The 21,069-nt window shown below is 42.5% G+C and overlaps 1 long non-coding RNA gene across 1 annotated transcript; it reads left to right on the top strand.

The window, feature by feature from the left end:
- The first annotated feature begins 456 nt into the window (after positions 1-456).
- On the top strand, positions 457-20,563 carry LOC309529046. Its single transcript, XR_014218056.1, has 2 exons — positions 457-537; positions 20,447-20,563. It is a non-coding gene; the product is annotated as an uncharacterized lncRNA (long non-coding RNA).
- Positions 20,564-21,069: the final 506 nt, after the last annotated feature.

Here is a 21,069-nt window from a genome sequence, read left to right as displayed (position 1 = left end):
GTCTTCATTCACGGACCTCAAACTGAAGCTCTTTTCCATGGTTGGATGGTAGCTTCCAGATAATGAGTGAAGTCCACACTCCTGGTTCATGGAAAGAGGAGCTGAGGAAGTGCTTGCTAAAATGTAGCATAGCCACCATTGCAAAACATTTTCCTTCATGTCTGCCTTCTCCTTTTATTATTTCTCTTCTCTTCGTGTCCACCGGCAGCTATGAATGAAATGCGGCGTGTTAAATGATTGACATCTATTAACGCTCCTTCACAAACCTTGTGCCTTATATCAGAAAAAAGCCTACAATTGTATTTTTTAAAAAACAACTTTATTTTTGCAAAGGAAGAAACTAAGGGAGGGAGGGAGGGAGGGAGAGAGAGATTGGAGGATAGTGTGTTCTTTGAATCTGACTCTGCTGAACCACTGCCAAATGCAGGCCGTTCCATTCAAAGGGCTGAGTGAATAAATGAGAATAACATCCTTGGGGACCTTCAGGATCAGTTTACTCTGAAAATGCTCAGCCTCACAAAGGGTCAGAGTCACAAGGTAAATGAAAATGGCTGGGAGGGGACTTTGATGGCCGAAACACTGTAACTGTAGAGGACTTGAAAGAAAATTGTATTTTTTAAAAAGGAGAGGGGAGAGAGAGAGAGAGAAAAAAAATACTGAGGGGGGTGGGAGACAGCAGGAAGTGACTTGAAGGGGGTGGAAGCAATTGAAAAATGGTAATCTAGAGAAACTTTTCGTGCTATTTTTTCATATTTACGATTCAAAATTTTGCCACTTAGAACAAAATTGGTCAGTGGTGGGTGCCAGTGAGAAAGTTAGAAATGCTTTTCTGCATGACAAGACTTTCTTGGTGTGTGGCTTTTGGGGAGGGGAGGAACACGGACACAAAATGCATGATCTATTACTGAAGATTGGCTGGCTGAGGAGCTATAGGATTCAGCCAAAGCCTCACTATGATGGTGGGATGCCAGAGACAACTGCCACAATGGCGCATGATGCTGACAGCACACGCCAATTCTGCCAGTGGAACATTTTCCCAGCAGAGCCATTCTAAGCTAGTTCGGTAATGTCAGAGGAATAGCTGAAAGAAGCCAGGTGGGGGTACAAGAAAAGAACCACATCTGCTGATGCTGTAGGGGGGCAGATGCATATTTGGAAATCCTGGCTGCCCATCTCTGCTGTAAAGCAGTGATAGGAGGGCAGGGCAGTGGACAGGATGGTCTGCTTAACCCCCGCCCACCTGCTGCTTCCTCCCTGCAGGGCAAAACATTTGGGCTAAAAAGAAAAAGTGGTGAATGCATGAAGGATTAAGCACCCCAGCACCTACTCACTAGCCACCTCCTGAAAATTCCTGCCCACAGTTCATACTGGGGAAGACTGCTCAGGCTACCCAGATGTATGCTGGTGGCTTTGGTATGAATCCTGTTTGGCTCTGCTGTTTGTCTGATGGAAACTGGAAGAAGGCTGACCAATAAACTATATGTTGTGTGTGTGTGCCACACATATGGTGCACATATTTCCCCTTGAAAGCGGAAGCATCTTAGAAGTGTTTGGGGGGCACAGAAATTCTATACTGGTCTCCTTATCATAGACACACATACACACACGCACAAATCCAGGACTTGCCCGCATGACACATAACTCTTAGTACATATGGTGGCAAGTGTATGGTCAATGGAGCTCCAATATTATTCAGATGCTATGGAAGTAAGAGACACAATGGTTCTATCTTCTAAAAAAACCAAATCTTCACCTTTATCTTCACCAAAAACACAGCAACCCAGACAGGAAATAATAAATAAGCAAAAGGGTTTGTCAAGGACATCAGTTGGGCGTGGGGAAAGAAAACCAGTTTGAAAAGCTTTATCACACCATGCACTGCACAGATCAGCCTTCTTCAACCAGGTATTGTCCGGTAGTTTTGAACTACAACTCTCATCACCCCCAGCTAGCATACAGATGGGAGTTGTAGTCCAAAACCTCTGGAGGGTGACAGGTTGGTGGAGGGTGGCACAGATGAAACCTTCGTATTTCTGAATGAGACCAGATTCACTAAATAATTCCGATGGGGAGTCATAGTGACCTGTCAAATGCTCATTTTCGCCCATGGGATTCATAAATTCAAGACAAAAGAAAGTGGCCAGTTTTGACCTGGTAATTCTATTACTCACAGTTAGCTCCTATGTCCATTGAGGGAAATGTTACTGTTTACTTCAGCTGCTTTGAAGTGTAGCATGCCTTTTATCTAGGCAGCAATACGTAGACAGATTTGCTCTCCTTATGAGGCAGGAAGTAAAATATGATACAACAGAATATCAGTGACAATATGGCAACATTTCCTTCCATCTCATGTTGGTGGTCACATTACTGGGGCAAAAGAATTTCCACTTTTACATGTTGCATCCAGGAGATGATCATATTAATAATTACAGCAAGTCCAATCCATCAAATCTTGTCAGTACTCACATCCAGTAATATCAGGCAAAAGACTCCTGTGTTTTCTGAGCAATCAAATAATAAGTCACTATAAGATATGAAGAGCTACTTCAGATGTCACAACCTGAAGATATGAGACTCCCACCATATAGGCACATGTTGCAGCAAGCTGTGTCCGGTCAGAAATTCCCTTCAGTGTGTCCTTGTTTCAATACAGCCAGAGTACTGTGGATACTTCAATGAACTAAAGAACCAGCACTGGTTCTTTAGAGGTTTAGGTTTGAATATTGGGCACTATCTCTGTTATCTTTACAGTACCTGCTAAAGACTTCCAATAAGCCATCTATAAACTATGGAGAAACCAGCAATGTGCACACAGTGTTTTAAAATGATTCCATAGCTAATACAGCTTGGTGAAGGAACTGACATTGACTGATTGATTGACATAGCGTGTTGGTGGTGCCATGGACTATGGAGAACAGCTCGCAGTACTAGTTAAGATGGGTTATCAGGCTACCTCTGTATAACACAGCTTCTTGCATCTTTGATCACCACCTAAGAACATCATAATACCTCTGCTGGATCAGGCTGGTGGCCCATGTAGCACAGCATCCTATACCCACAGTGGTCAACCAGATGTCCACAAGAAACTTGTAAGGAGGACAGCACTTTCCTTCAGTTTTCAGAACTGATATTAACAAGCCTGTAGTGTCTACAGTCGCCGAAGAATTGATGCTTTTGAATTATGGTGCTGGAGGAGACTCTTGACAGTCCCATGGACTGCAAGAAGATCAAACCTATCCATTCTTAAGGAAATCAGCCCTGAGTGCTCACTGGAAGGACAGATCCTGAAGCTGAGGCTCCAATTCTTTGGCCACCTCATGAGAAGAGAAGACTCCCTGGAAAAGACCCTGATGTTGGGAAAGATTGAGGGCACAAGGAGAAGGGGACGACAGAGGATGAGATGGTTGGACAGTGTTCTCGAAGCTACAAACATGAGTCTGACCAAACTGTGGGAGGCAGTGGAAGACAGGAGTGCCTGGCGTGCTCAGGTCCATGGGGTCATGAAGTGTCGGACATGACTAAAGGACTAAACAACAACAACAACAAAGTGTCTACAGTAATTCAACTGTGGCTTGCTTTGGGCTCAATGTTACATGTTAACTTGAATGAAAATTCCTATGCAGAAATTATATAGTGTGAAACAAAGATATCTGGTGCTCTTACTAGTTTACATATCATTTAAATATATATATATAGGACAGACTCCCAAATTTGAAGGAGGTTATTGTACACCAGAATAACAGGTCTTCCCTGGATCTATATAGGATTGGGCCTAGTTTGCTTTAGAATCAGGGCTAACCTCAAATGGATGCATTTCAACATCCCAGAGCTTTCCTCGCTGCATCACGGGCATTCAGGGTTGCAAGGAACCATGAAAAATGTAGCCTCCGTGATGCCGAATGTCCCCAGAAACTTAGGGGCATGCATGGTAAGATCCTGCTGGCCATGGATGTCATGGTGCATGCACTTAACAGCTTTTAGGATCAAATGGAAGCCTTGCATAGCTACAAATGTACTTGACTCAGTCTGTGCATAGCTAAAGGGAGCAACAGATAGGTCGGATGTTGGGCTACTGCAGTAGAGGCCCAAATAATAGCAGATACCATTCAGAAATAAGTGCAAAGCCTAGACTATGTTCTTCAATCTGGTTCTTCTGAATTATTTCTGCTGTGAACTGGCATTTGTCCATCTAGCATTTGCCAGCACCTCTAACATCACCATCATCACCATGAGTGGGCAGGCAAACCAGCAGTTTGCCCATGAACAAATTAAGCGGGGGGCCCATCAAGACCAGGCTGACTGGGGATCCTCAAACCCTGAAGCCAGATGTGGCTTCACATCTGTCAGTACAGTGGTACTTCAGGTTACAGACGCTTCAGGTTACAGACTCCGCTAACCCAGAAATAGTACCTCGGGTTAAGAACTTTGCTTCAGGATGAGAACAGAAATTGTGCTCCAGCGGCGCGGAGGCAGCAGGAGGCCCCATTAGCTAAAGTGGTGCTTCAGGTTAAGAACAGTTTCAGGTTAAGAATGGACCTCCAGAACGAATTAAGTTCTTAACCCGAGGTACCACTGTAATAGGAACACACAGAAGTATAATAGTGCTTAGAAGAAAGTGAGGAAAAAGACAGCTTCCTTTGGTTCACATCCAAACAGCTGAAGAAAGTGGAAGCTGAAATGTTTTTCTACAATAATTTAATATATCTGGTTTGTTAGTCATTGTAATATACAGTTAGTTAGATAGATAAATTTAAAGAACTAAAAAAAATGGCATCAGTGAGGTATTTATTTCAATTTTGTGGACCCAACACAGTCTCCAGTATTTATTTTTATTAGTAGGCTTGAGATGCTAAATGTAATTCATTAACGAGCAAACTCTGGTTTATTAAAAAATAGTAGCTGTGAGTTCAGGTCCTGTGGTAATTAGTGCTGGATGCAAGTGGGTTTGTTTCTCCTAGTGATATTGGTAGATAATTTATTGACAAGGCAGGTATCCAAGATTTAAAATATATGGTTAGTTTAGATCTGACAACCCAAGTGGTGTCAATAACAGCAGACAAACTGGCTTCTACAACAATCTTGGTTCTTTGGCTCAGCTGTATACCCAGGGTAGTGGGCTAAAACAGGTTATATTTCTTTTTCCAAGTGGCACCATATGTTTTGAATGCCAAGCAAACTTACACATGGAAGAAATAAGAAAAGCCTAACTTAGCTTATTGCCATAGTCAGCACAAACATATGTTTTAAAGTATTCATTTATGGCCTCACCTCCTATGATGATTTTCATATAGAATACTCTTTTGTGAGGTATCTCCCCACCCCCACCCCGAATCTTCTAGATTACCTGTCCTCTTCTTCCTGAGCTATTTGCCTGCTTTGCAAACCTTTTAAATTCTGTCCTTTTTGTTTGTTTTGGGACCTCTCGACAAAAATATCTTAAGGAGATCTGGGAGTCCGCTTGAATTTGATTGTTTAGAAGTCAGCAAACTGAGGGAAGTTTTCTTCTTCACAGTGTATACAAGTTCAGCCTTCAGAGGGCAGCCCAAGGCAGTCAGACAATCCTCACATACCTGGGCAGGCCAACATGTGTTTTTGCTGCAATTTGAGTAGCCCCTTGTTCAGAATATGCTGAAGCAAAAGCTGAAGTTTGAAGCACTCCTCATCTGTCATTGAACTGAAGAGAGCTGAGGCAGCCATATTTAATCAACACCGAAACCTCCTTCTGGGCGATGTTTTGTACTCTCCCCTGCAATATTTTATTCTAAGCCATTTCCCAGACGGCATTATTGATTCATGTCGTTGTCTTCCACATGGCACTGAGCACTTATGCAACATGATACCTAGCTGCCCGTTCGCTTTCTGGGCATGACTTCATAACAAAACAACAACAATAAAAAGCGAGATAACTATTGTGTAAGCTTTAACCAGGCTGAAAATCATGTGGAACACAATGCACAAATATGTATGTCTGTAGGCTGTATTCGTTTTCTAGATAACATTAAAATGGGGCATGTGAGCATTGAATCCTGAACATCCAGAAAATGCCTAGGCAAATGTGGTGGGAGCTGAATGTCTGGGAGAGTGTAGAAGCCAAAATAGCTGTCGCAACTGATTTGGGGATTTGACCACATGTTTGTTCAATTGTCCCAGGTGTTATACATTGTGACACAACATAATTTGCGCCAGATCCTTGAGAAATGTGTTGAATAGTTAATAGTTTAATAGTTATTGTCTCAAGAGCTGTCTGAAGTCAAAGTAGAATTTTCCAGATTTTGCTCAGGCATACATGTTTTTCAATTTTCTCATAACATATATAAATACTATATAGGAAAGATGACACGTTTGATTAATGCAAAGATCGTTCAGGACAGACAGCAAAACAGTTGTCCATGTGGACACTGTGATCATCTGCAAGGGATTCTGATACGGCAGGGGTTATGTCGCCAGCCTTCATGTCATGTTTGCAGACAACTTTGTAGTGCAGAGTTGGTCTGCCAATGGGCCTGGTGCCTGAACCTAGCTCACCATAGAGCACATCCTTGGGGATCCTGCCATCTTCCATTCTGTGGACATGACTAAGCCATGCAAACATGGTGGGAATGAGGGCTTGGGAGAGCACATCTTTGTTTGAGACTCTGTCCTGCCACGTGATGCTCAAAATCTTCCTGATGGAAGGCACTGAGGTGTCACTGAGGCAGGTGTAAGTTGCCCATTACTCACTTCCATGAAGCTGCGTGTTCGACACACAAGCCTGATAGACCTTCCTCTGAGTATTTGTTGTTTGCATCAAATACCCTTTTGGAGAGGCAAGCCATTGCTGTAGATGCCTTGCCAAAATGCTTGTCAAGCTCTGCATCAATGGAGAGGTTGCTGGTTATGGTGGAGCCCAGGGAGACAAAATCATCTGCCACCTCGAGTGCGGGGTCACCAATGCTAGTGCATGGAGTGTTGGCAATGTCCTGACCCAGGATGTTCTTCTTCTTCTTCTTCAGGCTGGTGGTGAGGCCCAACTCCATACAGGCTTGGGCAAAACAGTTAATGAATCTCTTTAGGCAGTGGTTCTCAACCTGTGGGTCTCCAGATGTTGTTGAACTACAACTCCCATCATCCCTGAGCTCTGGCCTTGCTAGCTAGGGATGATGGGAGTTGTAGTTCAACATCTGGGGACCCATAGCTTGAGAAAGGCTGCTCTACAGGTTCCTTGGAATGTGCTATCAAGGCTGTGTCATTTGCAAACATCTTCTCTCAGATAGGAACCTGCCACACTTTTGTCTTGGAGTGAAAACCTCCCAGGTTGTACAGACTCCTGTCACTTCTTGAATGGAAGTACACATCATTGTTGTACTAGAAATAGGACACCCTCCCATAATATCTTGCAAAAATGCGTATCCAAGATGTTTTTTCCAGTTATTTTTATTTATTTACATTGTTTCACAATATAGGGTTCAAAGAAAGCTGAAGCTTTTCTTGCAGCATTTTAAAACATTAGCCATGCTACAATGTAAAGTTTACAAAAGCCGAACAAGTCCAGCTTTTCATCTCTGGAAGAAAATCATTTTTACATATCTGTTTTCCCTCTGCATTATGAAGGCACTGAAATATTAGCCTGGCAAGGAAATGTTTTTATAACTGTGAGAGTTTAATTCATGGAAGACAACCAAGTGTCCTTGAAAACACTTGAGAGGATGTGTGTCACACGCAATTTGCAGTTTTAGTGATTCCAGCAACTGGAAATGGAACAGCATACAGATTTTAAACACACACACACACACACACACACACACACCCCAAGTGAAAAAAGATACCAGCAGAAGTCTTTGCTGTTATAGCAAAGTAAAATGTATCTTTACTGTGCAGTAGAGAAGGATAAGTACTATAATCAAAATAAAATGCAGCAAATAAAATCCTAAAACAGGTGTCTATGAAGAAATCATACAAAGCAGCATCAATCAATAATTAGCCAGCTAACCAGTTAAACTTCATGCTTAATTACTAGCCCTGAGCACTCTCAAGGAGAGAGAAAAACCTCATCAGGTGCCAGAAAACATTTTATTTTGAATAAATGTTCTATCCCAGTTTTTGGCAAGATATTTTAGGCTACCAGCCCCATCAGCCCCAGCCAGGAGCTGTTGCTGGCTGGGGCTAATAGGAGTTGTGGTTCAAAACATCTGGAAGGCATCAGGGTGGCATAGGCTGTTCCGTCCCAAGAATCTTGGGGTTTTCTCCCTTCTGCAGAACTGCTGTCGTGTGATTCCTTGTGTCCTTTTATCCTGGAATGTGAAGAAGTTAAAAGGTGTCTATATTTTAAAATTGCCAGCATGTGTGAAAGCCATGACTGGTGCTACCAGGAGCCTTTCTGAAGCAGTTTCCTCAAGTGGCACTCTGGGAGGGGCGGCAGATTTGAATCTGGTTACTGCGCTTGCCTTCTTGGCTCCTGCAGGCTGGCTTGTGGCGGCAATGCCTTGTCCTCTTTTGGACAGTTCCTTCATGCTTGTAGATTCCCTTCTATCCTTCATTCAGGATAGCACTCATCTCACCCTTGCTTCTTCACCCCACTCCCTCAAAAAAATGCCTCCTCTTTCCATTCTGCCAACTGACACCTCTCTCACTTTCGCACCGTATTCCCCCAGAAGAACCATCAACTTTGTTGGGTGTTTTGGATGCTATTCTCTGTTGCACAAAAAATAGCTATTTAGATGTCCAGATTTTTTAATAGGTTAAATTTTTGATCATTATGGTGCATTTTGGAAAAAAACGTATGTAAGGATTTTAAAAAGTGGAGGCAAATACTTTGTCTCTTTCTGGCTATATAGCACTAATTGAACCACAGTATCCAAAATGTCTTACCTTTTTCAAACTTTACCTTTATTGGCATATGTATAAGGTCCCACTCATTCAGGAAACCCAAATGGGGGCATTACAAAAAGAAAGAGTGAAAAACAGGTGAGGAAAAGTGGGCAGAGGTGAGGCTAAAAAACCACTCTACATATTTGACTTTGGTCCATGTGAGCCTAACATGGTTTAGGAACAGGGCCATAGCTAGGGGGTGGCGAGGTGGACCCCTGCCAGGGGCACAGGTGAGGGTGTGTGTGCAAAATCAGCTTAAAATATGTCCATAAATATGTCTATAAATAAAAATATCAATTATTGCCTCATAAGAAAAGGTTTTAAATAGAGGGTGAATTGAATGGGGGTGGGGGTGGAGGAAAGGCAGAAAGAAGAGCTAATTTTTCCATGGCTAGGGGGCGCAATCTGGACAGTTCTGCCAGGGGCACAAGATCACCTAGCTAAGGCTCTGTTTAGGAAGCAGTGGTTCGTCTGCCACAGACTCTTCTTCCACCCTTCATAGAATGGCTTTGATTGTCTCTTCTATTCTCAGTACAAATTTATGGGAAATTACAGGACACATTGGCCTATACCAAGATCCTGAACACAAACAAAATATTGTGGCATGAGTTATCTTGGGAACAGCAAAAGGCATACTGCATGAAACTATGTGGAGAGGTTATAAATTAGGTTTTTACGAAAAGAGGATTGCCTCATGTTCATGTTATTTTCCCTTGATGAGATTGCGTCAAATAAATCCAGCAAATTTCAACAGAAATGCTGGATCAGAGAGTGAGTGAGAGAGAAAGATGCCAAAGGGGGGAAAAGAGCCAGATGAAAAATGCACAAATTGAAAGAAAATAAAATAATTCATAGGTTGCCGCTTATGTTATTATGCAGACTACACTTGTTCCTCTTCTGAGTTATGAGTTCTCCATGCCTGGCTCCACAGTTTGCCACAGGCAGCTGAGAGCTATTAATGGACCACAACATCTGTTTCAGCAACAGTGGTTCCTTGGTTAATGAAACTAATTAAAAAGAAATCCAGAATAAAATCTCATTACCTACCCCGCATATCTCTGTATAAATATGGCAACAGTTGAGATAATGATAAAATTCATATGGCTAAAATTATGAACACACTATCATGGGGATATTAAAACCTCCTTTGGACTATTCTTTAGCACTCTGATAAAATGCTGAAATGAGTTAATTCTTAAGAACTTCCCCTCTCCTCCCTCCATATGTGCCCTGCACCCTCCCCAAATCTGCTCTGGAGGGTTGGGGGGTGGGATGGAAAAACCGGAAGAGATGGGGGACAGAAGGAGGAGATGAGGGTAAGTTCTGTTGCATAAATAGAAATGTGTGCACCATTGGGATGAGTTAGTTAGATAGCACCCCATATCTTACACAACTTAAACATGCACACATAAGACAGTCATCCGTTAGCTAAAGAAAAACCCAAGGTTTTCAGAAGTATGAAAAACTTCAGGGAGGAAAACCTGAATGAGACCCCCCCCCCAATAAGCCCAAGGAGGACTGAGCATGCTCAGTAGGCAAGGCATACTGACTCATTATTGGGGGTGGGGGAGAGACAAAACCCAGGTGGAAGCAGAATTGGAATGGATTTTCCTGAAAGAAGGCACAGCTGCTTGACTAGAAGACTGAGCAGCAGCATCCCAAACTGCAATGTTTGTTGCCAGGCCCCACTGGTTCCCTCTATTTCTGATGTTCATTCGGTGAGGGCCATTGCTTGTAGAGTCAACATGGCGCCGTCCATGCGCAAAAGAGAGATTTCTGCAGGCTTGAGGCAACCTCAAAGTTTTCAGAAGTACATGCTCTTTGGAGGAATCACCTGCCACCACCCCTAAAATTAAATGTGGAATGGGCATGCTTGGTAGCTAGAGATTGCTGACTTGACTGTTGGAGGGGGGAAGCAGAAAACCAGGTGGGATGGAAGGGCTGGACTCCAAAGCAAGAAGTACTTCATACTGCATCATTTTGGACATTCACTTCAATAGAGGGTGTAGTCATGCATGCACTCTCTTTGATACGCCTTCATTATGTTGATTGTGGTGCCTGTATGTCAGGCATAGGCAACCTTGGCCCTCCAGATGTTTGGGACTACAAATCCCATCATCCATGACGACTGGTCCTGTTAGCTAGGGATCATGGGAGTTGTAGTCCCAAAACATCTGGAGGGCTGAGGTTGCCTATGCCTGCCGTATGTGCAGGAATACATATACAAATCACTTGTGTGCCTTTGTCCCATTTACAAAAAAAATTAAAAATACAGAGACTTGTGGCATGTTTAACCCTAGTACATTTATCACAACAAGATTTCTTGGCCTACTCAACAGATTTAATATGGCACTGTTTTTTCTGGACCAGAGGCCACTCATAAGATGCAAGATCAAGCAGGCTTTGACCTCCAAAAGCTGAATCCATAATAAAAATGTTAGGCTTTAAAGTGCTACAAGTTTCTTCATTGTTTTTGTTGCTGCAGATTAACCTGGCTGCCCCTCTAGAAGTGGCTTTGCTTTGGTGGCTCTGTATTCAGAGCACATGATTTGTACTAAAGTATAAGGCAACATAGGTTGCACCTAGCATGATAAGAAATTATCCAAAGAACCTGCCCAGGCACAGCCTGCTTTTCCTTGCAACATGTTTTCTATTCCATTGGACTCCCTGCTCAGTGCTGGAGATGGGCTGGGCCTGAATTCTATGCCACAGCATTCCAAAGGCAAACAAGGAAACGGGTAACTGTACCCTTGGCTGGAAAATGTGGAGGCTGGGTGTGTGGTGCCCAAATGAATTACTCAAAAATGATTGCCTGGGACTGGGCCAAGTATTATCTCACCAGGCTTCAGCACTCACTGCAGTGGCATGACAGGGACAAACTACAGTAACCTGAGAAAGAGATAAGAGTCTGAGAGTAGTGAGAATGCTTTTAAGCTGTGCAGTAGGTGTTGGGTCTCTGCTTTGTTCTTGCTTCCCAAACCAGAAGAAGAAAATCAACCTGCTTGTGCAATCTTGTGGTAAATTAGATCAGCATTCAGGCAATTTCTTCACCGGCAATGCTTTTGAAAACGAGGCTGTGATTAATGCAGTGAGATTTTTAAGCCTGTCCAGTGGCAAAGGTTCTGAGCAGGGAAAACATGGAAGCAGCATGGCAGGTCTTGCTGAGACCCAGTCATTCTATCTGCCCATTTCACCCTTTCCATGTAGCAGCAGAGAAAACTGAGTGTGACTCCTGCTTGGCTTACTTTGGCTTGGCAAGCACTACTAGGAAGGCCAAAAGGAATCTGAGAGAGTCGCCTACCACTCCCTCTACTGCATTTGTGTGTCCCTCCATTTGGGAAAGTTCCCAGTGGCCTCTGTATTGTCATAGCGCCCCTGGAGTGATCTCCTTTTCACTGATGGGTGGATAGCGCCTTGTGACTAAGTGAGAGGCAATGCTACTTTGCAAGCTTCTTCTGTACCTGCTAGCTTTGCCCAGCTGGGTTTACACAATGACGCAGGACCATTGATGCATCATTCCCAATGAGAGGGGCACCCAACGGCAACTTACGGATCAAGCGATGACATTCTTGTGCTCTCTTTGGGCATCCAAAACACTAGATTCGTCTGCCTGGTGATGCCAGCATGCCCAAGCTGTTGGAATATCATTGCCGAAATGCTGGCACTGAAGCACTAAAGTATACGCAACCATTAATAAAACAGGTAAAATATGACTAATATGAGCCCATTCAACACACACACACACACACACACACACACACACACACACACACCCTTCCTCTTACCATATCTCAAGAAGAAGAAAACCTAACAAGTTCAGACTGTAGGGGAATGGAATTATTTAACTTTAGAGGCAGCCATCAAGAACATCTCTGGATGTGCTATTCATGTCCTGGTTTGGTTCACAGGAGACATTTTTCAAAAGCCTATTCAGTCTGAGAAACTGCAGTGCAATTGTTATGCGTACCAAGCTCAAGAGTTGTAAATACATATTCTGATGTTGTTTACACACTAAAATATTCTAGCTTAGTCTAATGAAGGTACAAATGGAAAATAAATATACAGACTTGCTAGATACAGAGGCTTCAAAATATGTTATTTGCCAAGGTATGTAACTAAAGATTAATCAGACAGATTAGGGGAAATTGGACCTTCCTAAATGGGCCAGGCCTTGGTACCCATGCCCAGGGGTGGACTTTGGTCTTTCAGATTTCAATGGCACCCTGTGCAAGGCCAAAATTCACCTACCCTGCCTCTCACTTTCTGTTCTGCTCAACTCACTACGTCCTAGTGGTGACGCCCTGCAGAGCTCCCTAGGCTCAGCACCCAGGACAACGGAACTGGTTGTACTGCCCTAAATCTTCCTCTGCCCACGCTCACCCATTGATTGAAATAATAATGGCATCACTGCCACCCATTCTAAAGTTTGGACCCATGAGAGGTCAGCAAGCTTACTGGACCATGAGGAATAAGCTTCCTTGGACATAGTTTGAACCAGTGCTTATGGAAGTCCCAGCAATAAAATGTACATTGGTGCCTCGCAAGACGAAAAGAATCCGTTCTGTGATTCTCTTCGTCTAGTGGTTTTTTCGTCTTGCGAAGCAAGCCCATTGATGGATTAGCGGATTAGCGCTATTAGCGGCTTTTAGTGGCTTTTAGTGGCTTATCTGCTGATCAGATCAGCTGATAAGCGGTTTAGCGGCTTAGAAAAAGGGGGGAGAAAGGGGGGAAAACCAGCAGGAACTCGCAAGACATTGTCGTCTTGCGAAGCAAGCCCATAGGAAATTCGTTTTGCGAAGCACCTCCAAAACGGAAAACTCTTTCGTCTAGCGAGTTTTCCGTCTTGCGAGGCATTCGTCTTGTGGGGCACCACTGTATTCTTAATATTAAAGACTGTGTTTTCATATGAGAGCTCATTCCTGGATTGAGTGTGGTAACAGCAGGAGGGAGAGTGTGCAGAGAACCTTCTATAGACTGCTGAGCATCTGGAACCAGTCTCTTATGTGCACAACTATCTCAGTCAACTCTTCTTGATGTAACATAGCAACTGGATCCCACTCAACTTTGCTGCTCCTCTCAGTACCACTGGTGCTTCTATTTTATGTAAGAGAATCTCTGCAGGCAGGAGCTTTTGCTTAAAGTGTTAATCTTCTGTCAATCCCTCGCTTGGGCCAGAATATTATTCAGGCAGCATTGAAGCTCCCCTACTGTCCTGTCTGGAATGTTCACATTTGAAGTGTAATATTACCTATGCAAGGCAGCCTACCAAAAGTCATTATTAACTTATCTAATTATGAAAATGGTATCTTCCATTCCAAGCCCTGGTTTTAAATTCTTCTTAAAAATAATAATAGAGTATTCTGTTGATTTCAGCAGCCCCTTATAAACTGCAGTTGCTGGGGAACAGAAGTGGGGATAGTTCTGTTGCCCTCATATGCTGCTTGTGGGCTTCTCATAGGCATCTGGTTAGCCATGTGTGAGAACAGGATGTTGGACTACATTAGTCTTTGGTCCGATCCAGCAGAGCTCATCTTACATTCCTATGCATTGAGAAATACAGTAGAGATTATGCCACACCTCTGTTTTCCCCCCGCTTTCTCTGTGATGCTGATGACAGAATGATACTACCATTGTGTGGGAAGAATCTGTAGCTGAAATGAATCTATCTGCTGCTGAAAATTATTCTCAGAATTTTCCTTTGCCAAATCTTACTGTTGAATATTCTCTAGGTTGATACACCATCACCCACTGAGAATGTGCTGTAGAACATTCCCACCATTCAGCTGAGGCTGTGCATTGCAGAAGAGAAGCAGTTGTGGTGAGGATTTGGGAAGGTTTCTTCACAATAGGCTCCTCCAGATGACTTGCTTATTGAACGCCCATCATCATTTACTTGTACAGTGGTACCTCGGGTTACATACGCTTCAGGTTACATATGCTTCAGGTTACAGACTCTGCTAACCCAGAAATAGTGCTTCAGGTTAAGAACTTTGCTTCAGGATGAGAACAGAAATCGTGCTCCTGCGGCACAGCAGCAGCAGGAGGCCCCATTAGCTAAAGTGGTGCTTCAGGTCAAGAACAGTTTCAGGTTAAGAATGGACCTCAGGAACAAATTAAGTACTTAACCCAAAGCTTACCTGGTGGCTTGATTATTTATTTATTTATTTATTTATTTATTTATTTATTTATTTATTTATTTATTCATTCATTCATTTATTCCACATAAATCACATACCACTTAATTATTAAAGAAACCCACCTCAAAGTGGTTTATATCCCATCTTTACTGAGCTTTCACTATGGTTTATTTGCAGGGCACTTATAAGATCGTGAACATTCATCCTGATTTGCTTGGAGGGTATTTACACATCTTCCTGTTAGTGATTTTCTCATTGCACACTTCTCAAAGGCTTTTCCCATCACTTTCCAAACTGCAATAAGTCCATTTCTTTTTCAGTGTGGATTTACTGAACTAAGTTGACAGAGCCCTTTAAGCCACTTTAATTGCACAAACCTAAAGCTCTGGTATGCGCTCAAACCTTTCTCACAAAATAGTGACAGTTACTGGTTTTCCATTTGGGAGCCTCTGATCAGTTTCCAAATACCAAGGGCTGCTCAGAATATGGCTTATGAACCACTGGGATATTATGTCTAATAATATTTTATAGTTGATAGCAATAAATACATAATGTGCAGTGGTATATAGCATTGAACAGCATTTTGTAGATAATATACAATGGGCAGCCATGGATATTTGACAGTATGTGACAGTTGACAGTTTATGAGATTTGACATTTGAAGCCCACAAAAAAAGACAGCTGTCTAGAGATGCCCAACTTCTTATTGTGAGGTAAAAATAGTTGCAAGTTAAATTAGTGAGAGATACCCAACACACACAAATACACACACACAATCACAATTTAATTTGGCCATAAATATTTTCCAGAATGAAAATCAAATAGACACCTAAAAGCACAACCCTAAGCATGCCTACCAAGATGTCACCTTACCTTAAATGGTCAGGTGGCATTGCCACCTGGCCACGGGCCTTGTCAGCCAGCTGGCAGCCAGCTGTGGAGGATGGCAGGCCTGTCTGCAGATTAGCTAATGGCAGGCAGGTCTGGGTCTGGGGATTCCCCAGGGGGTGAGCCCAACCAGCCAATGGTCATAGTATGTTTCACTAAGTTCAATGGGACTTACTATAAGATAAGTCTATATAGGATTGCAACACACTTACCTGGGAGTAAGTCCCTTTTAACTCAATAGGATTGCAGTTAAAGTAAAAGAAAGAATAATGGTATGATTTGCAAATATTCTCTCCAGAGCAATTATGCTTTGCTTCAGCGGACTGTTTCATTAAGTTACTTATGTTAGTTTCATAAATATTTAGAGCATTTGAATGTGTGTGTGTGTGTGCGCGCGCAAATTTATTAAAATTTGAGAAAATGAGAAAAACAACTTTTCCCCACAAACATATACTTAAATATAAATAAAGGAATCACAACTTTATTTCCCTTTGGGAATATAATGGCAAATCTACCCTTTCTGTCTGGTTCTGTATATTATAGTAGTGAAGAATGTATCCCTGCAGGAATGCTAGCATTGTATCACACAATACGCACGGATACCAGAGCCATTTCAATCCATGGGGGTCACATCTGGCTCTACATTTTTTGTTCTTTCCCCCATTTTTCTGGAAACCAGAGTTCCAAAACAGAACTTATTTCATCCATAACCCAGGGACTTTAGGCAAACTGTGAGTCCCAAAACACAGTTTACCCTAAGTCTGTGTGTTATGGGTGTAATAAGTTCTGAATTTCCAATTGGAAGTGGACTTCCATTCCCTTGCCTTACATTCCCAGTCTCATAAGGACATGCCTTCCCTAACTTTAATGGGACTTATGCAGGCAGAGTTTCCTCCAGATTGTCCCTGATGTGGTTGCTCAGAAATTTTCAGGATTTTTCTTTCTTTCTAGAGCTTTCATTTCATTTATAATAAAAATGTTTTAATTCACTGCTGTTAAAAAGAAGAGGGGAATGAACCCCTTGACCTTAAGGCTATTTAATGCAGTTCCTTCATTTAAAAAATAAAATAGTGATTTTCTTTTAAGGGAGGGAACCTTTGCTTCACTGCTGCCCATTAATGTCCTTCCTTCATCCTTGGTGGCCCTCTGGTTTCTTAGACAAAGGGCCTCAATGTGCTATATATGCCTCCTCCTGTTAATGTGAACCAGCAGCCCAAATTACCTGTGTGACCTTTCCCATGAGCGTGAGGAGAAATCTCTCCTGGAGTGAGATAAAGAAATTAGGTCTTCATTCTTCCATGGTTTACTCCTAGGAATGCTTCTTGGCTGGACGCTAAGAATAAGCCAGTTATTGAAAAGGGGCGCTGGGAAGCTGACAAGCATGGCTAAGCCGAGTAGGGAAATTTGATGAGGAAATAAGATGCTTTGTAGATCAGTGTGTAGTGATTAGTCTTTTGAATGCTAGGATTATTATATAAGCAAAAAGAGAGGGGGTGCTTATTGTAACTGACAGCTTCCACTTATACAGGTATTCTTCCAACTAATGAGAAGCATAATGGACTATTTGTTTATAAATCTTAGCCCATAACCCCCCCCCCTACTTTTTCCTCAGGCCAATTAAGTGGGCTGGAAAGCTTGAGACAATGATATTTCAAAGAAGAACCCACCCTCTGGCTGCCTCTCCCCAAATGCTGGAATTGCAGTAGTAGGACTAACAACAACTGCAGACAAATTAAAAACTCATTTCTTATTACTTGCATTCTTCTGTGATCACAGAATATAAAGAAGACACGTGGCATTTATAGTTCAAAAGAAAAGGCCTGAAGCCCGAGGGTAGATTTGCTTGTACCTTTAGCATAAATAACTTTTCTTATTTCTTTCCTTTCTTTTGTGTGTATAAGCACTCCAAAGAAAATCCTTCGCTGTAAACATCCATCAATTTAGGTCTATAACTAAGGGATGATCAACTAGAGAGCTGGAAACCAGCTTTGTACCCCAACTTGGTATGGAAGAATCTGTCAATTTTCAGTTCTCTTGGTTTCTCATTTTTCCAGTCAAAAACACAGTTCTCCACACTTCTGCAGCAATTTGCATTAAAAAAAAGATCTTCATGAAAATTCTTCAGCACTTTAATAAGAAGGTCTCTTAATTAACACATTTTTATACAGTGGTGCCCCGCAAGATGAATGCCTCGCAAGACGAAAAACTCGCTAGACGAAAGGGTTTTCCGTTTTTGCGTTGCTTCGCTAGACGAATTTCCCTATGGGCTTGCTTCGCAAGACGAAAACGTCTTGCGCTTTTTAAAAAAAGCCGCTTGAAGAGGCGCAGTTGCGACAGACCGTGCTTCGCAAGACGAAAAACATCGCAAGACGAAAAGACTCGCGGAACGAATTCTTTTCGTCTTGCGAGGCACCACTGTACACAGTTTTTGACTAATGTAATATTTTTCCAAGCAATTTTGCTAATATATTGTGTTTTGTATGCTATTTTAACAAATATATTCATTTCTATGCACAATTTCACCTAAGACGTGCATTTTTTGTGAACACTAGTTGATTGGTAAACGGTATCACAAAATTCGGATAAGTGTGAACTTCGAAGGAGGGCGGCGTTTCGGATCTCCTATTATTTCGGAAAATGTGAATTTGACAGATTCAGCTATGAATGAAAATGGTATCAAATTTCTCTCCCATCCCTAACCCCAACACACTTTTTAAAGCCCCAATGGCCATACTAAATTTTAACTTAGGGATATTAATTTTTTTACTCAGACTCATTCATTTGTAACAAGTACACCAAACATGTGTCCCTGTGCTGCCGTCTTCTGCTGATTTGCCTCTTAAGGAGAAGATCTTTCAGGAAGCACATTCATTTCCAATAGAACTGTGCTAAATATTATCTAGTGTTGATTTTTGGCTATAATACTAGCGGGTAGTACATTTAAGGGGTGTGTGTTAATTTAGCTTACATTTAAAGGCAAATCTTATTACACTGGCACTTTCTGAAACAATATGTGAACCAAAACACATCCATTCTTTGCAAACCATACTTCTCTAAATTTTGCAATGCAGTTCTCCAGCCAACTAATGTGTACAAAAATGCACATACTAGGGGAAATGTGCACATGGGGAAATATGACAGGAGTGAGCCAACAGCAAATCACACCAAGCAAACTGGAGCTAACTCTTTATTAGCAAATACAGTCATACCTCGGGTTAAATATGCTTCGGGATGAATTTTTTCGGGTTGCGCTCCACGGCGACCCGGAAGTAACAGAGCGCGTTACTTCCAGGTTTTGCCGCTTGCGCAGACACTCAAAATGACATCATGTGCATGCACGGAAGCGGTGAATCGTGACCCGCACACGCGCAGACGCATGCACGTGGGTTGCGTTCGCTTCAGGATGCGAACGGGGCTCTAGAACGGATCCCGTTCTCATCCAGAGGTACCACTGCAGGATCTGCACAAGAATGTCAGGCCTAATGAGCGCAACAACTCACGTCTTGCCCCCATGGATCAATTGCTGAGACTAAAGATCCCCACATCCCCATAGCCTTCTTTGTCTCCTCCTCTCCAGGCTTTTCTCCAAGCAACCAGACTCTGTCTGCGTGCCTGTCTTTTTTGCTCCTGCTTCACGTGTCTCCTGGTTCTGGGAAAGGAGCTTGTCACAGCAGGAGGAGGAGACACCTGTGCCTCTTCACAAGTCTGACCCATTTCTGCCTCTCAGCTTCCCTCCCCTCCTGCGTCTGTTTCTGCCTCTGATTCTGGACTTCTGTCTGCCACAGACTCTCCCCACTCGCTAAGCCCTGTTACCCCTTTAGCTTCCAGCAACTCCTCTTCGCAGTCTTCTCCCTCTAACCACTCAACATTGTCCCTAGGTTCTGAGCCTTCCTCCCTTGGGGGTTCCCCAGCTGGTGTCTCCCACAATTCCTTCGTATGCAGCTGGTCCATGCTGTACTATTATTTTTAGAAAACACTCACCATCAATGCCTCCCATGTTCTTTTATAACAGCTTTGCCGCCCACTTGAGAGGTGCCAGAACTGAGTTCTGGTGAGTTCTGGCTGGGGAAAAAAGCCCTGATGGCATTATTAGTGCAAAATGCATTATTTTGGGGAAAATTGCTTTGGAACACTGTGATAGGAATTTGTACTAAAATGTGCAGATTTGAACATTTTGTACTATGTCTTAAAGAAGTTCACAAGGATCAAATTTCAGAACTTTTGATGTAGAATGAAGATTCGAAAAGTCCTAAGGCCTAAACGAAGCATCTGCTAAGGAAGACTGTTGCTTTGGTGCTGCTTGCCAAGTCAACCAGGAGTGTTTTTGTTAACTTTGGAGTTTAACTAGCAGAAACTACTATTACAGACAGCTTGTATGTCCTAAAGTTACATTTCTTTTTTCTATTAAAGTGCAGTCAAATATGTGTTCAATACTGCATTCATCTGGCTTCTGTAACTCTCGTGTGCTTTCAGCATTGTTATATTATCTCCAAAGATTGAAGCTTTATTTTGGCCCTAAGAGATGTTGTGTTGTTCATAGGATTCCTAATTCTGTGTTGTTGTTTTTATTTCAGCACATGATGCCAAAGAACTGAATACAAACCCACAGGCTGTTTGGTTTTCACACATGGACTCAAATCTGTTTGTGTTTAGACCAATCTATGATGAGAAATAAAATCTGTGTTGCTTGACATATGCATCAGATTCATCTTTTGTATTTAAGCCACGAGAATACATTTCCACAAGTGACAGAGATAGTGCAAGAAGAGGGGATTGTTTTGTATCACACGTGAAAATGATCACTGGTTTCTTCAGACACGCTGCCTCGTAGGACAGCAGCCTGCAGCCCCACACAAAGGAAATTCAATCCGCTCAACAGCTAATTAAAAAAGCATTACCTTTCCCCAGCGCTGACCTCCAGCAGTGAAAAGGATAAAGATGGGTATCTGTCAATCATGTTTACCTAACAAACTCTGGCACAATATTGTGATGAACAGACAGATCTAAAAAAGGATGGATGATATCGCTCAGAACTCCAAGGTACTCTTAATACCACGTTTAAAGAAGACCTCATCAGTAATTTGAAACCTTCAGCTTGCATGCCAGGGATACACAAGAGCTAAATTTTGCTCAGTCCTGCAGAGCGTAAATATACAGAGTGAGACAGGAACACTTTGGACGTTTGAGGAAAGCAACA

Source organism: Podarcis vaucheri (assembly GCF_965113315.1).
Source record: "Podarcis vaucheri genome assembly, chromosome: 3".
NCBI lineage: Eukaryota > Metazoa > Chordata > Lepidosauria > Squamata > Lacertidae > Podarcis > Podarcis vaucheri.
The sequence above is the reverse complement of the archived record's forward strand: the minus strand, read 5'-3'. Positions and strand labels throughout refer to the sequence as shown.